Below are 16,771 nucleotides of genomic sequence, written 5' to 3' on the forward strand. Positions count from 1 at the left end.
CTATTGTCTATACCTTCCGGCTACTTGAAAGAGAATGAAGTTGAAAATTAGCAGATAAATGAAAATTAGGTGTCTAACTGTGCCAGGTGGGATAAAGCACAAATTAAATGAAATCAGTAAAATTGTAGACAGGATGATTTGTTGTTTAAATGATTCTGCAAGTTTTAAGGTGACATTCTAGGTTCACTACAAAGGATGAGCAACTTTCATGAGTTAGAAACTATATTTTGTTTTGATTAATTCCACATGATCCTATTTTTTTCTGGAATGTCTCTTGCTTAAAATAAGTAGAACTTTTAAGAGTTTCCTTTTAAATTTCACATGACTTCAGTAGATAACTAGCTCAGTGTTTTGGACTCAACCTTTTCACTCTTATCTTTAAAATATTTATTTATTTGTAGTTCAGATTTCTAGGGAATATAGGCCAAATCATCTACCCCAATGGCTTTATTTTTTTTCAAATTTTTATTATCAAACTGATGTACAGAAAGGTTACAGTTTCATACGTTAGGCAGTGGATACATTTCTTGTACAGTTTGTTACCTTGTCCCTTATACCCCCCGCCCTCCCCCCCTTTTCCCTCCCCCCCCACGGAGGTGTTCAGTTCACTTACACCAAACAGTTTTGCAAGTATTGCTTTTGTAGTTGTTTGTCTTTTTTTACCCTGTGTCTCTCAAATTTGGTATTCCCTTTCAATTTCCTACTTCCAATACCAGTATACACGGTTTCCAATATACTCAGATAAGGTTACAGAGATAGTGTAGGTACAACCACAGGAAGGTGATACAAGAACATCATCAATAATAGAAGCTACAGATACAGATGGGACGTTGAAAGTAGTTACAACTGTGATATAACAATTGTCTCCATAACATGGAGTTCATTTCACTTAGCATCATCTTATGTGTTCATAAGGGTATAGCTATTGGGCCTTGTGATGCTCTGCTATGACTTGCCTAAACCTGTACTAATTATTCCCAATAAGGGAGACCATAGAGTCCATGTTTCTTTGGGTCTGGCTCACTTCACTTAGTATAATTTTTTCCAAGTCCTTCCATTTCCTTACAAATGGGACAATGTCATTCTTTCTGATAGAGGCATAAAATTCCATTGTGTATATGTACCACAATTTCCTGATCCATTCGTCTAGTGAGGGGCATCTGGGCTGGTTCCAGATTCTCGCTATGACAAATTGTGCTGCAATGAACATTGTTGTGCTGGTGGCATTACTGTGATTTTGTTTGTGGTCTTTTGGATAGATACCCAAAAGTGGGGCTGCTGGGTCATAGGGGAGTTCTATATTTAGCCTTCTGAGGAATCTCCATACTGCTTGCCAGAGTGGCTGAACCAGTTTACATTCCCACCAACAATGAAGTAGGGTTCCCTTTTGGCCACATCCCCTCCAACATTTGTTATTGTTAGTTTTCTTGATATAGGACATTCTTACTGGGGTGAGATGGAATCTCAATGTTGTTTTGATTTGCATTTCTTTTATGGCCAGTGATGTAGAGCATTTTTTCATATGTCTCTTGGCCATTATCATTTCCTCATCAGAGAAGTCTCTTTTTAAGTCTTTAGCCCACTTGATGAGGGGCTATTGGTTCTTTGCGGTTTTGTTTTGGAAAAAGGCAATTTTTTTAGTTCTGCATATATTTTAGAGATGAGGCCTTTGTCTCTTGAATGTCCGGTAAAGATCTTCTCCCAGTCTGTGGGCTTTCTGTTTATCTTGCGAGCTATGTCCTTTGCCGTGCAGAAGCTCTGCAGTTTGATTCAGTCCCATTTGTCCAACCTTTCTTTGATTTGTAGCCTTTCTGGGCTTTCTGTTAAGGAAGTTCCGTCCTGCACCAAGGAGCCCAAGTGTTTCTCCTACTCCTTCCTTTAGTGTTTTCAGGGTGTCTGTTTTGATTTCAAGGTCTTTAATCCATTTGGAATTGATTTTGGTGCAGGGTGATATATAAGGATCTAGTTTTAGTTTGTTGCATGTGTTGAGCCAGTTTTGCCAGCACCACTTGTTAAAGAGGCTATCTTTCTTCCATACTATTGTTTTAGCTCCTTCATCAAAGATTAAGTAGGCGTAGTTCTGTGGGTTCATTTCTGGGTCTTCAATTCTGTTCCATTGGTCTTCAGGCCTGTTCCGGTGCCAATACCAAGCTGTTTTTATTACTATAGCTTTATAATACAGCTTGAAGTTGGGTATTGTAATTCCTCCAGCACTGTTTTTTCTGCTTAGGAGTGTTTTTGCTATTCTAGGTCTTTTATTGTTCCATATGAATTTCTGGATTGCTTCCTCTATTTCATTAAAGAATGGTGTTAGGATATTAATGGGTATTGCATTGAATTTGTAGATAGCCTTTGGCAATATTGCCATTTTGATTATATTAATCCTCCCAATCCAGGAGCATGGGAGGTTTTTCCATTTCCGTAGTTCTGAATTAATTTCGTTTTTCAAGGTTTTAAAGTTCTCCTCAAAGAGGTCTTTCACTTCTTTGGTTAAGGTTATTCCCAGGTATTTTATGTTTTTGGGGGCTATTGCAAAAGGAGTTGCTTTCCTGATTTCAGCCTCGGTCTTCGGGTTGTTAGCATAGAGAAAGGCCGTTGATTTTTGAGGGTTTATTTTATATCCTGCAACTTTGCCAAAGTTTTAGACCAGCTCTAGTAGCTTGGGAGTAGAGTCTATGGGATTCTTTAGGTATAGGATCATGTCATCTGCGAAGACAGAAAGTTTACCTTCATCTTTTCTTATTTGGATCCCCTTTATATTTTCTTCTTGCCTAATTGCTCGGGCTAGGACCAATGGCTTTATTTTTTATTTTTAAAAATTTATTTATTAATTAAATTTTGTTGACAAGGTGTTGTGCAAAATGGGTACAGTTACATAATAGGGCAGTGTGTACATTTCTTTTTATATATATTTTTTATTATCAAACTGAATTACAGAGAGGTTACAGTTTCATACATTAGGCATTGGATACATTTCTTGTACTCTTTGTTTTGTGTACATTTCTTGTGATATCTTACACCCTTGTTTTTCTTTCCCTTCCTTAGATCAGGTAGACATATATACAATACACAATGTACTAAAACATATACAGTATCCACGTGGCATACACCAAAGGAAATTCACCTAGAACTTTAAATATAACGTCAACAATAGTGTTAGCTTATCCTTGTATTATATGATCATACATATAAGACATACATACATACATATAAGACATATAAGATCATATATACATATACATACATTTTGAGCTATTGTGCCCCACTGAGAGGTCTATTTTTGACCTTTATATGTTGAGTAGTTGTTTGGTTTTAGTTACATAATGTAAGGTCGCTGACCCAAACCTGTGGGAAATACCCTTTGACAATAAGTTTTTTGTTTTGCAGACCTGGTCTCTACTGTCTCCTCCTCCCCACACCTTAACAGTCATATATCAAGGAGATCATGCCCCTTTGTTTTCTGTGTTCTAGGCTTGTCTCGCTCAACATTATTTGTTTAAATTCTGGCCATTTCCCTGTGAATACCAATATTTCATTATTTCTAATCGCTATGTAGTATTCCATTATGCATAGGTACCACATTTTTTGGATCCATTCATTTGTAGAGCGGCATCTGGGTTGTTTCCATATTTTGGATATTGTGATTTGTGCAGTAATAAACATGGAAGTGCAGATGTCTTTTTGATATCCTGAGACCTGTTGTTCAGGATAGATGCCTAGGAGTGGTATGGCTGGGTCATAGGGTAGGTCTATATTGAGCTTTTTGAGGAACCTCCATACTGTTCTCCAAAGTGGTTGTACTAATTTGCACTCCCACCAACAATGGAGAAGGGTTCCTCTTTCCCCGCATCCCCTCCAGCATTTGTTGCTGCCTGAGTTCAGAGTATAGGCCATTCTAACTGGACTGAGGTGGTATCTCAGGTTTTGTTTTTTATTTGCATTTCCTTTACTTTGATGGGGATTGCACTGAATTTGTATAACAATTTGGGCAATATGGCCATTTTCACTATATTGATTCTGCCTACCCATGAGCATGGGAGGTCTTTCCATCTCCTTGTGTCCTCTTTGATTTCTCTTTTTAGATTTTTATAGTTCTCATTAAATAGGTCATTCACATCTTTAGTTAGGTTAATCCCTAGGTAAATTATTCTTTTTTGTTAGCTATTATAAATGGTATTATTTTCATAATTTTCTTTTCTGCTTGTACATTGCTGGTGTACAGAAAAGCTGCTGACTTTTGTGGATTGATTTTGTATCCTGCTACTTTGCCAAAATGGTTTATTAGGTGTAGGAGTTTTGGGACTGAGTTTTTTGGGTCCTTCAGATATAAGATCATGTCATCTGCGAATAGGGATAGTTTTATTTCTTCTTTGCCGATGTGGATCCCTTTGATATCCTCCTCTTGCCTTATTGCTATGGCTAGGGATTCCAGCACTATGTTGAAAAGAAGTGGGGAGGGTGGGCATCCTTGTCTTGTTCCTGAGTTTAGGGGGAATGGTTTTAGTTTCTCCCCATTTAATATGATATTAGCATTTGGTCTGTTGTATATGGCTTTTATTGTTTTAAGGAATGTTCCATCTATTCCTGTTCTCTCCAGAGCTTTTAACAATGGCTTTATTGATTCATGGGACATGTCTGCTAACAACTAGTATGAGAGGCAAGTTTTAATTAGTGTAAGTGGGTAGAATCTTACACTGGCTTGGCTGTATCTGGAACATACTTATTTTTCAAGCCTGAAATGTTGGCCCTTCTCACCAATGCTCTGCTCCTGAGTGGCTCCTATGGATTGGTTCTGTAACAAAGAAGCCTTTATCATATTCAGTGTGGCTTCTGAAAACATTGCCCTGAAGAGGGCAAGGTCTTGATTCTTGTGGCCTCTTAATACTACCCATAGGGATACCATCCTATTGCTTTTGATCCACAAGAAGAGAATCTGTGTTAGGTCAGAAATTAGTTTCATCTTCAAGTTGGCAACATGGGTTAGTTTTATACTATTAGATCTTTCACTATGGTCTTTAAAAGCCAATAATTTATATGGTGGCAGAAACTGGTTTGTTTGCTTTTCCTTGGGTTGGAGGGGTTGATGATGGTGTCACAAACTATTTATACCAGTATTTTCATTTCTTCATAGAAGGTAGTATGGTATCCTCCATGGTATTTTTGGTCCTTTGGCTAAGCAGATGAAAATGTTTTGTTGAAAGATCTGTCATGATTGAATCTGGCAGGAAAGGGGACATTCTTGTTAAAAAATGGAGCAATATATGATACATATAATTTTGGCCCTTTGGCAAAACTCCTTATTGCATCATTAGAGTTTTGATGACTATTTGGATTCATTTATTGCCTCACTAGACAGTTTCACAGACGCTGCTTGTTTTAACCCTCATCACCAGCCAGCTACACCTGTGGATGTATATTATCATCATCACTGTATCATCACTGTCCAAACAAGCTAAAGCTCTGAGAACTGACCTGCTCATCATGACAAAGAAATAAGAAGAGAAGCAGAATTTGAACTAATATGACGGGTGACATATAATGAGAACTTGTCATCTCATGGCCCGTCTAGAAAGGGGCTGCTTCTGTTATTAATGATTTTAACGCCATTTTAATTTCATCTCTCACTTCCATTTTGTTGGTTTGCTCATAGTTTTACCATGTTCAAATGGCCACTTTCCGTATCAACAAAACCATACCATCTTTTCTTTTACACATATTAGGGACCCCATACCCTCATTCTTGGTATATTATTATTGATTTATTTTTAGAGGTTCCAGATTTCAACTTCAGAAGTGATGTGAATGGAAATCAACCATCTAAAAAGTCCATGGGAAGGTAACAGTTGGTTGTGCATTAACTGATTCCAAGTAGTTATCAGAACTCTAAAGATACAGTAAGAAGATTTGGAATAGTAATCCAAAGGAACTAAATCATATGTATCTAATCGTCTCAAAGAGCTTCATCTATTAAACCACAGGACAATTACCACTGTTCTAAGAGACAGTTAAATGGTGCCCAATGTCCTCTATTTATTCCCTCTCAAAGCAGAATGGCTACTGTGGCTCCTTAGTGTGCTGCTCTAAGCTATGCTCTCATTTGGAACTTTGGAGTACAGAATCCTTCTATAAAGATGACCTTTCCGTAAGTCATGCCTTTTATTCTCCTCTGTCACAGGGGAAGAGCATCCATGGCTGAGTCCCATGATAATATACTGTGGCTTCTGTGAACACACAATGGATTTTTAAAACATGCATCATTCTTCTTTAGTGTTGAAAGTACTCTGTACACATCCTATGGATTTATCTTGAGTTCCTTGGAACTAGAGATGAAGTTTTGGATCTTATATTCAAATATTGAACTTCTTGGGTTGTCTGCATTTCCTTTTTAGTAGCTTCTCCTACTATTATTTAGTGCAAACCCCAGCACATGCAGTGACAATCATTACTGCACTTCTTCCCAACTATAAAGTTACCTCTTGGGAGAGACTACATTGGACTACCTTTTAATTTTTTGTTTGGGTTTCTTCTCCCTCCTGTTTACTTTACTTCCATTTCTCTTATGATTGGTATTCTAAGTGCTTTTAAACACTGCCAGGGAGCAGAAAAAAGGCGGCATTGTCAAACAGATGTATTCTGTGAATGTATTTGGTACCATACCAACATAAAATAAAGCTCATTATATAAAGGAAGGAATGATGCTTTAGATGACAAACAAGTGGACCTGAATAGAAGGGAAGGAGAGGGTGATAGCAGAAAACACCAAGGAAAAGAAAATGACTGGGAGCGAAAGAAAAGACAATTGTCTGGGGGTCCTGTGAGGAACAGTGGCACAGGCAGGCAGGGAGTAGGGAAGAAAAAGGTTTTGTAGATGGAAGTATATCAAAGGGAGGCATGTTTCATTCGTTAGGGAAGTTGTATTGCCCATGACAATGAGGACAAAAATCCAGAAAGACTGAACAGTAGATCAAGGTCTTTGTGGTTTTCTTAGTTGGGATAGGTTAAACTGATGCAGCAAATAAAACTCAAACCTAAATTGGCACAAAGTAGAAGCCTATTTCTTGCAGAGGATGCTTAGGTAGGCAAATAATTCTTTTCTATTTGGCGATTTAGAAACCTGAAGTCCTTCTATTTGCTAGGTTTGCTCTCTCTTAGGGCTCACTGTCTACAGCCACATAGTGAAAAAAAATGAAAGAGAACGGAAAGCCACCGGCTTCCTTAGAAATTCCATAAAGGACACACGTGACTTATGGCCACTCCCCACCTGTGACAACTCAGACACTCAGCCTATGTTTATAAGGGAGGCAGAGAAATGTGGTTCTATCAGGGCTTAGATGGAGTCCAGATGCTATCAAAGGCAGGGGACATAGGTCTTTCTGGATAGCTAGTAGTTTTTGCTGCAGAGGCTCAGGGTTTAACAATTGCTGAACCTCAATTGTGAGACTGCTCAGCTACATAGGCTCTGTGGAGCTAGTATTAATACCTACTTCATAGGATTCTTATGAACATTGTATGGGATGATTAGTGCAAAGTATTTACCACAGCGTCTGGCAACCCATAATACTTGCTGTAACTTTCCATAGCTATAGACTAAATAAGGAAAAAGCAACAAATACCTACGTTAGTTGTAAGCTGATATATAATTTATGTCTACCATATAATTATCAAAATATTATCTTGAGATAAGTATTATCTGCTTTTTTCCAGAGGAAATATGGCACAGATATAGAAAAAGGCAGGTGCTAAGATATATTGAATTCCAAACTATGTATTATCTCTACTAGGGATATTGTAAGGAAAAAAATAAAAGTAAAAGGTGGGGGAAAGCAAGAAGAAACAACCAGAAAGAAAAAACCAGACAAAACAAAGTCTAGAACAAGGAATAGAAATTAGTTAAGTTAGAGGCATGGTACTATAACCCTAACCATTAGCTTCATACCCTCCTGATTCTAATCCACAGTGTAGAAGAGGAAACATTAAACTCTCAAAGAATGGAAGGTTTGTTCATGCCTTAATAAGACTAGCACAGGATTGTATTGGTGTTTGCATCCTACCCCTAATTAATTCATCTTACTAGTAGAGATGCCCAAATGATAGTCAAGATTACTGGTATGTATGTTTGAAATCATTGTATTCCCAGGTAGGAATATTTACAGAGATGAACATTTACAGCTGGGGAATTTGGAGACCCAGCAGTATAATTATTAGATGGAGAAACTCCCCTGTGTGCCCCTAGAATTAAATAGATGGGTTCCATCTTCATTTGATAAAGATAAGTTTTCTCAATTTGTATTTAGAGACAACAACTTAGGTCATATTTTCAGGGTTCCTGTTTATATGATGTCATATATAAACCTGTAAGTACATGCATGGAATAAAAGATGAATACACCCTTCATTGGCGGTTACTCAAAGACTTTTGCTCTCCTAGTTTGTGTTACAAAAATTTGGGAAATCAGAATATAGTACAGAGTATCTCCCAACCTACTTGATCAAAGAACATTTTTGTCCATGCACATTCCAGGGAACACACTTTGGGAAACAGTGCTCTAATGAATTTCTTTAGAGTGACCTTAGATAAGTAATAAGGTAATGAGTACATTTCTTTTGAACAGTGTTACCCCATCCCTCATTTACTCCCGCTTTCCCTCCCTTGACTCCTTTCCCCCCCAAGTTGTAAAGTTCATTTCCAACATAATGTCTAGTGAGTATCACTGTTGCATTGGTTCACCACTTGTCCCACCATTTCTGTGAATTCCTTCCTTTCCCCAAATCAGATAGTTATATACAAGACAAGGGTTCCAAAATAAAAAACAGTGACCACATGGAATCAACCAAAGAAAAAAAGGAAGATTAAAAACAATAACTGCAAACAGTACCCTAAAACAACAACAACAACAAAAAGCCATCTTCTTTCCATATCTTGGAGTTAATTTATTTTATTGTTATTGCAGAGATGATACACAGAGGTGTTACAGTTATTTGAGTCAGGTATTGAATGCATTTCTCTTTGAATCTTGTTTCTCCCTCCCTCGTTCTCTCCAAGTTTTTCCTTCCCATCCCCACCAAGTGATAGAGTTCATTTTCCACATGGTGGAAATAGTATCACTTGTATTTGTTCACCTCTTAGATGTCCTCCCATGCCCTTCCAAAGACAAACAAACAAAACAAAAGGAAAAAAAGCAACAAAGACAGCAGCAGCAACAACAACAATAAAATCTCTTGCATCCATTTCTTGGAGTTCACTTCATAAAATATTATGTTATATGATCATAGCTATGACACATAGCTATTGAGCCTTTGTGATCTGCTCCTATGCATATCCTCCTTTGGTCTCACTATGTGTTAACTAGAATGTGCCTACAAGTAAACATACTGAATGGTTAAAAAACAACACTGGAACATGAAAACTTTTACAAGTCTCTAGAGTAACCTGAGTTTTGAGATCCTTTAAATCATTTTGTTGTGTTCTTAGAAAAATGCATTTTTCTGAAGCTTTTGAGGATTCATTCATAGTCTTAGTAAGGAAATTCTTTAAGACCATTTCTCAAGCTATTATATATGCAGATATTAACTATGTATACAGAGGTCATTTCTTCCTGTCACTCCATTGTGGATGAGCTCTGAGTCCTCTTCTAGGGGATGAAATATGATGGGATTAATTAAGCCTTAGCAGTCATCTTTTCTTCTGCCAGTGTTAGTCTGGGTTTGGGCATGGAATTCTGTTCTGGCCCACAAGGCAAAGAGAAGTATTTTTGGGTTTTTGATACACACACACACACACACACACACACACACACACATACACACACACTTTACAAAAAAAGAGATAGTTGTGAGGAGAAAGCTTCATTTTAGCCAGTTCCTCTTTCCTTGTTTGAGGATTATCTAGCAAGCATGTACTGGCATCACAGAATCGGATGGGGATATTTAGAAGAGTTGAAGAAATTATACGTGTAGCTTTGATATGTTTCATTACAGAGTCAATGCTAGAATCTTCATTTGTGATATTCTTGTCAATGATACATGTTTGTGTAATATATATTATCTGGACATTTTTAAAAACATTTTCTTTAAATTGTCAACGTGAAGTACAGAGGAGTTACAGTTTCATACGTAAGGCAGTGAGTATATTTCTTATCCAACTTGTTACCTCCTCCTTCATTTTTCTCCTGTCTCCCCCTTCCCCATTTCTCTTTCCCTCCATGAGTTGTACAGTTGGTTTATACCCTATAGTTTTGTAAGTATTGTTGTTGCATTGGTTTGTCTTTTTATCCTTTATCTCTTGATTTTAGTATTCCCTTTCCCTCCCCATAGTTCCTATACACATATATACAATATTATTGGAAATTTTTAAATCTTCAGTGGAAATAATTCTAATTAGTGCCTCATATATGTGCAGAATGACAAGTTCCTTTCTCTGGGCATAGCCAGGGATGTGGTGTTATCAATAGCACAAACTATAAAAGCATTCCTTTCTCTATGCCTCTTAAAAGACCGTGGCCATGCAAGGGCCAGTAATGCTATTACATGAACCTGAACAAACTTTAACTATGACTTAAACAAATTATGGAGGGCACACTTTACAATCAACTGTTAACTGTTAGTGTCCTACAGCATCATGTTAAAAACTTCTGTATGGGAGGAATGGGTGAGAATGTTGAAAAGGTTGACATAGATCAAGATACATTGTATTCTGAAACTGCTTTGTTAAATTGCAACTCCTTTTTATAACGACTTAAGATAATAATTTTTAAAATAAAAAAATACCACCCCAGATAAGCACAGTTATTCCATAGTTTGCTTTTTCTCATTATCCGGTAGATGAGGATCCCAAATGGTCCAAAGGTGGATGAACTTTCTTGGTTTTATTTAAAATACCCCACATTTGATGCAATTTTTAATGGATGATTTCCTTTCCTCTGTATTTATGTGTTTTAACGACTGCCTAAAATGTGAACACTGTACTTGATAAAGGAAACTGCATATGCAGATTCAGTTTTGTATATCTGTGGACAATTAGATGGAAAGTTGAAACAGAACTTCTTTGATTAGATAGGATCAGCATAATGCTGAGTGTTAAACTGTCTTAAGAGTTTTTCCTCTTCTTTTTTGCCAATAAAATTGTAAATAAAGACCATCATACAATAAAATAAAATAATTCATTTGCTTTGTAGCCATGCAGTTCTCTGACATAACTTCTTAACTTTGTCATTGAAATATGAAAGCAGCTGTAGATGGTGACTAATATGTTCCAATAAAACCTTAGGAAACTCCTTATGATGTACAATTAATGTCTGCCAATAAAAATTCAGCATTTGCCAATGCAAAATGGAACAAAAGGAAAAACAGTTTCCTTTATTTACAAACATAGGCCATAGCCTTGAGTTTGCTTGGCTGACTTGCTGAAATTTTGTCTAACCACCAATTCTTTTTCCTTTCTCCTAATGGTTTATCTGTAGCCTGCTCACACTGGAGCTCTTGTGGTCTTTATACCTACTATCCTAACCTAACACTATCACATATTTAGAAACTTTTCTGCCTTTGCTGTAGTTCAGATAGTCCCATTTTGGGGATTGAATTCTATAGGGTTGTACAATAGAGGCAGTTAATAAAGGGCTTGTGCAATGATTGAAATCCAATCAGACCATTAAAAATGGTAAGAGCTGAGTTATGATGGCTCCTATTTGCTTTTCTAGGAATTATCCTTTCCACTTATTTCTAGGAACAAGAAGGTTCTTTTATTCCCCCCCCCCCCCGACTGGTATCTTTGTAAGGTTTGTCAAATGCTGACATGGATTTTGTTTTTGAGTTCCAACCCTAGGAAACCAGCTGTCCTTGCATGCTAACAAGACGACATTTTTCTTGGATCATTTGTTCTCTAACCTGGACCACCTCTGAGTCTATTTCTGTCAAAGACTCTTCCTTCCCCACAGGCCAACTCTTCTCCTGCACATTCTGAAAGGCCTCTGAAGCCAACACTGTTTACCAATTTGTTCTTAAACGTGTCAGAACTGTAATCAGACGAGGTCAAGCAACAATTCTCACAGCTGTTATAAAACATTGCTAATTGCTCTACAGGCTTAATAGAAAACACAGTGCTAAAGCCTGGAAATGGTAATTATTGTGACTCAGGTTTCTTGGCCTATATTCCCTTGGCTGCATGTTCCCTTACAGCCAAAGGGAGGAAGGAAAAAGTAAAAGAGAAGCAAACCACCAAGCATCACAACTTGAATAACAACAATAAAGTATAAAATTATTTATAACAGAGAGAATCTCCCTGCTTCTTCTATAATTGGGGTCCTTTCAAAAGAAGGCATTATAGATAAATAAAAATAAACTCTGAAGATTTGGATTCTCCACATCATGTTAAGAAATATTGATTGCAGCCCACGAGAAGACTTTCACTTAACCACATTTTAAAAAGCTTTCATAAATATTGCAATAAAATGAAATTCATTGCCAGTTAAACTCTAACACCGGCATAAGCCTATTTATCATCCAGATGACTTGAACTGCTAGTGAGAGGAAACAGAGGGACAGTAGGGAATTTATATAGCACATCTTGAAATATCTTCCTGCAAAGTAATAAAGGCCATGCTCCGTATTTGGATCTAATGGCCAATAAACAATTTTCAGAAAAAGAAAAATAAAGGTGACGGAAAAAGACTACACTGAGAAATTCTATTTACTCTACAGTCAATTATTGCAGTTTTCAGCTTTATTATAAACTTTTTCTCCCATTAAGCATAGCTTGTCAGAAATCCTATACCCAGGGAATAAAATGTCAGGATGGCGTCCAAATCATTATAGCACGTTCCTTATAACAGATTCTTACTTCTAAAAACTCTAAATGATTTGTGACAGTGTTCATGGCATTTGAAAGTAAAATTAGTCAAGTGAGATTTTTTAATGAAGAATGTTTGATAGGAGGAATTGTCTGAGTTAAACCTGCTGACATGTATACCTGTTTGTTTCTGCAATATTTTCCTTCACTGAGTGAAAAGTCATGTCCAAATCTATGCTTACATATGCACCTTTAATGTGATACTGCCTTAAGAAAATTTAATATTCCATAGTCATCAGAATAAGACAATAGGTGTTAGAAAAGAAAATGAGGCAAATTTATTGGCAATAAAATTAGATGAGACTTCCATTTCATTTGAAAACCAACCAACACACACACACACACACACACACACACACACAAACACACACAAACACACACCTTAGAGTCTGAAAATTTCATTTCAAGAACCTTAGATAAATAGGTAGTCATATGATTGATAGAAGAGCATGCTATAAAGTAATAAACCATGTCCTCAAAACATTACAAGAAACTATCTCATAAACGATCTCATTTCTCATAAAATCTCTTAGTCTAGGTCAGTGACTAATTGGCACAGTAAAAATGAGCCAGAGCCAACTTTACAAGAGAAGGACAAGACTGATATTCTAACCTTCAGCTTTTGGTTTCTTTTATTCTTGCCATTCTTTGTCTGCACTCTTGAACTGGTGTCTCATTCTTACACTTGTTTTCTACAGCTCTTTAGTCTTACCAAACAAAACATGTCATAGGAAATTGGAGCATATAGCCCATATATGGCTCATGCGGTACAGGAATTCTGGGTAATACTTTAATAGAATATACCCAAGAGCTGGGGCATAGCTCAAGTAGAAAACACATTTGTAGCATTCATGAGGCCATGACTTCAATCCCTAGCACTACACACAAAAATGCTGCGCACAACAAAATTGATAAATTAGGCATTATGGTAAAAGGAATTCATAATGAGTCTGCAAGACATATTCTAAATACAGAACTTATGGGACTTGCAAATACTGACCTCAGTGAAGTTCAGTTCACTATTAAGTGATTACAAATTTTGGAGTTCTCAGATAGTATGAGGAGAATTAATGCTTTAAAAAAGAATAGTAGCAGAACTGATTAAAAAGACTATAATTAAATATGCCTAATTATTTTACTTTTTGTGTTTTCTCTCCATTTGTTTCTGTTTTTGATTTCTGTACTCTGTTTCATTTCAAGTACTGTTTTCATTAATATCCTCATATACTTGCTCTTTACTAGAAGGACTTCTAGGAAACTTACTGTTTTTATGATATCCAAGTGTGATTTCATCAGGCAGACTTCTTCCTGTTTGGAATACAGATATCTGGGGGTGGGGGGTCACTGTCTAGCATCTGTAAAGATGGAAAGAATGTGAAAGATGGAAGAACAGGAAGCTTGAATTCCTCAAGCAACTCTACCACACATGAGTTGCTTGCCTTTGGATCTGTTTTATGAAAAAGAAATTCCTCTATGCTATATGCCAACTGATTGGCCTTCTAATATTCAATTTAGTAAAATCTTTTTTCTTCTTTTCCAGTTCTGGGGCTTGAACTCAAGGAGTGGATGCTGTCCCTGAGCTTTTGTGTTCAAGGCTGGCACCCTACCAATTAAATCATACCTCCACTTCTGGCTTTTTACTAGTTAATTGGAGATTAAGAGTCTAACAGGCTTTCCTGCCTGGGCTGGCTTTAAGCCTTGATCCTCAGATCTCAACCTCCTGCACAGCAAGGATTATAAGTGTAAGCCACCAGTGCCTAGTTTTCAACTGAGAAAAATCTTAATGGATATGAGTAATATATTTTAAACACTATTTGGCATTAATGAATAATAATGATTTGCAATTTGATAGAGATCAAGGAGTTTTGTAATTTCTGGTCTTCCTGAGCTGGATACATGTTTGTCATCCCAGCTACCAGGAAGGTAAAGATAAACTACTTCTAGTACTGCCTGGGAAAAATTAATCAGGTTGTGTCTCAAAAATAAAATAAAAACAAAGGAGGTAGGGTATATCAAACAAAACAACAACAACAAAACACATCTAGGTCTTTCTCCAAACTATAAAGTGAATGCAATAGCTGATACTATTCACGTTTTTTTATTTTAAAAAAAGCAAAAGGAAGGAAGGAAAGAAGAAAAAAGAAGGAAGGAAGGAAGGAAGAGAGAAAGAAAGAAAGAAAAGAAAGAGAAGGAAAGAAAAAATGAATTTAGAGTAAGAGAGATGGGAGTGGACCACCCTTACCAACAGGCAGATCATTAATTTCACACTTTCTCAAGAAAGCGGATGCAAGCGCTCATTTGGGCAGCTATACGATACAGCATACTTAATGAAACCCCCTCCACAATTTGTTACAAACACACACGTTCACAGGAATGTAATACTCTGAAGGACAGAAGAATGTGGTCAAAATACACATTGATGTGCTTGTGTGAAAGTGCATCTATGAAGCCACTGGCGTTGTTTTAGAAAAAGGGGCAGCAGGGACAAGGGAGAGGGTGACAGAGGGGTGTGAAACCGATGAACGTGGACGTGTCAGGGGACCCCTCCTTAGTGGTACGGTGAAACGTTTTGGCCTATGGAATATGTGTAAATGAAATGAACTAAATTAAAAAAGAAAAAAATCTGGAGAAGAGAAGATGAGAGGGAGAGGGGAGCACACACCCCTAAGGACAAAACACTATTAATTGCCATCACCACCCAGGGACAGGGGCTGTAAACGCAGCTCAGACGTGGTGCTCATTAGTTCTGGCCTCTACCAGACAAGGCCTGGGGCCACAAGCTTTCTGAGAAAGATTGGGCGTGGGTTATATACAGATCAGGTAGGGCTCCTGCTATTGCCCCGCTTTGCTTTTGCTTCTTCCTCACTCACCAGATTATAGACACCCGAGATTTCCAAGATAGGCGTCCGTACTGCATTGGGTCATGAAGAAGTGCCTACACAACCCACAAACTATGTGGGAAATACATGCCACAGTGGCATAAAGAGGCAAAGCTTGCGCTTACAACAGCACTATTGAGCTTGCGGTCTTTCATTCGACAGCATCACCAGGGCAGAGCGCGAACGCAGTCCCTCACTACCACAAATTATGCAGTTTCCACATTTGGGGAAATCGCAGGGGTCAGCACAACTGGAATGCAATGGATAAACCTTGCCCTTGAAAACCACCTTCGTGATCATGGTATCTCCCCTGCCAGGTAATTATTCACTTTTTTTCCCAAGTGAGATTATTGACATTTTGACAGATTAGGTGAATTTCTCAGTGTTGCAAAGGCAGTCTTTGGTAAAGTAGCTGTGAGTCCAGGCATCCAGTTTCTAGAATAGTACACTTCTACAACATAACTGATAGGATGATGTTCAAGGTGGTGGTGAGGCATACTTTCACTCAGATGCTCTCTCATCAACTCTCAGATCACATCCACAGAAACATGCAATGCTCATATGCTTTTGAGATTAATTTTTTATTTAAGTGTAAATTACCATATTGAGTAAGGAAGGCTCCATATTGGTCTCCCATTATTGATAGCATCTGTTTCTGCTTGGGTGGCTTGGCTCCAGGTGGCCACTCCACAGTAGCATGTACAACAAACATGTGAGCTGAGTGGTAGGCATCTTTAGTTTTTCCTTCAAAGAATGTGAATGTCTTAGATACTCCTACTAAAGATATTCCTACTGAAGATAGTTGAGCATTCCAATTATTTCTTGCTGACCGAACCAGGTTGCCTTTCTCAACAGGGGTAGGAAGTTGTCTTATCCAGGTGTTAACAAACTTTCTCAGAGAGCCAAGATGATCACTATTGTTTTAAGCTAAGTGACTCTGTTACAGTCATCACTAGTGCTGTTGCACGGTGTAAGTAGTCACAGACAATAATGAGCATGGATGTGTTCCCATCCAATTTTATTTATAGACTGAAACTTAAACTTCCTGCT

General features: G+C 37.5%; 1 non-coding gene across 1 annotated transcript; it reads right to left on the reverse strand.

The window, feature by feature from the left end:
- Nucleotides 1–15,889: 15,889 nt before the first annotated feature.
- On the reverse strand, nt 15,890–16,046 carry LOC125341846. Its single transcript, XR_007209097.1, has one exon. It is a non-coding gene; the product is annotated as a U1 spliceosomal RNA (small nuclear RNA).
- Nucleotides 16,047–16,771: the final 725 nt, after the last annotated feature.

This window comes from Perognathus longimembris, chromosome 1 (assembly GCF_023159225.1).
Source record: "Perognathus longimembris pacificus isolate PPM17 chromosome 1, ASM2315922v1, whole genome shotgun sequence".
NCBI classification, from domain to species: Eukaryota; Metazoa; Chordata; class Mammalia; order Rodentia; family Heteromyidae; genus Perognathus; species Perognathus longimembris.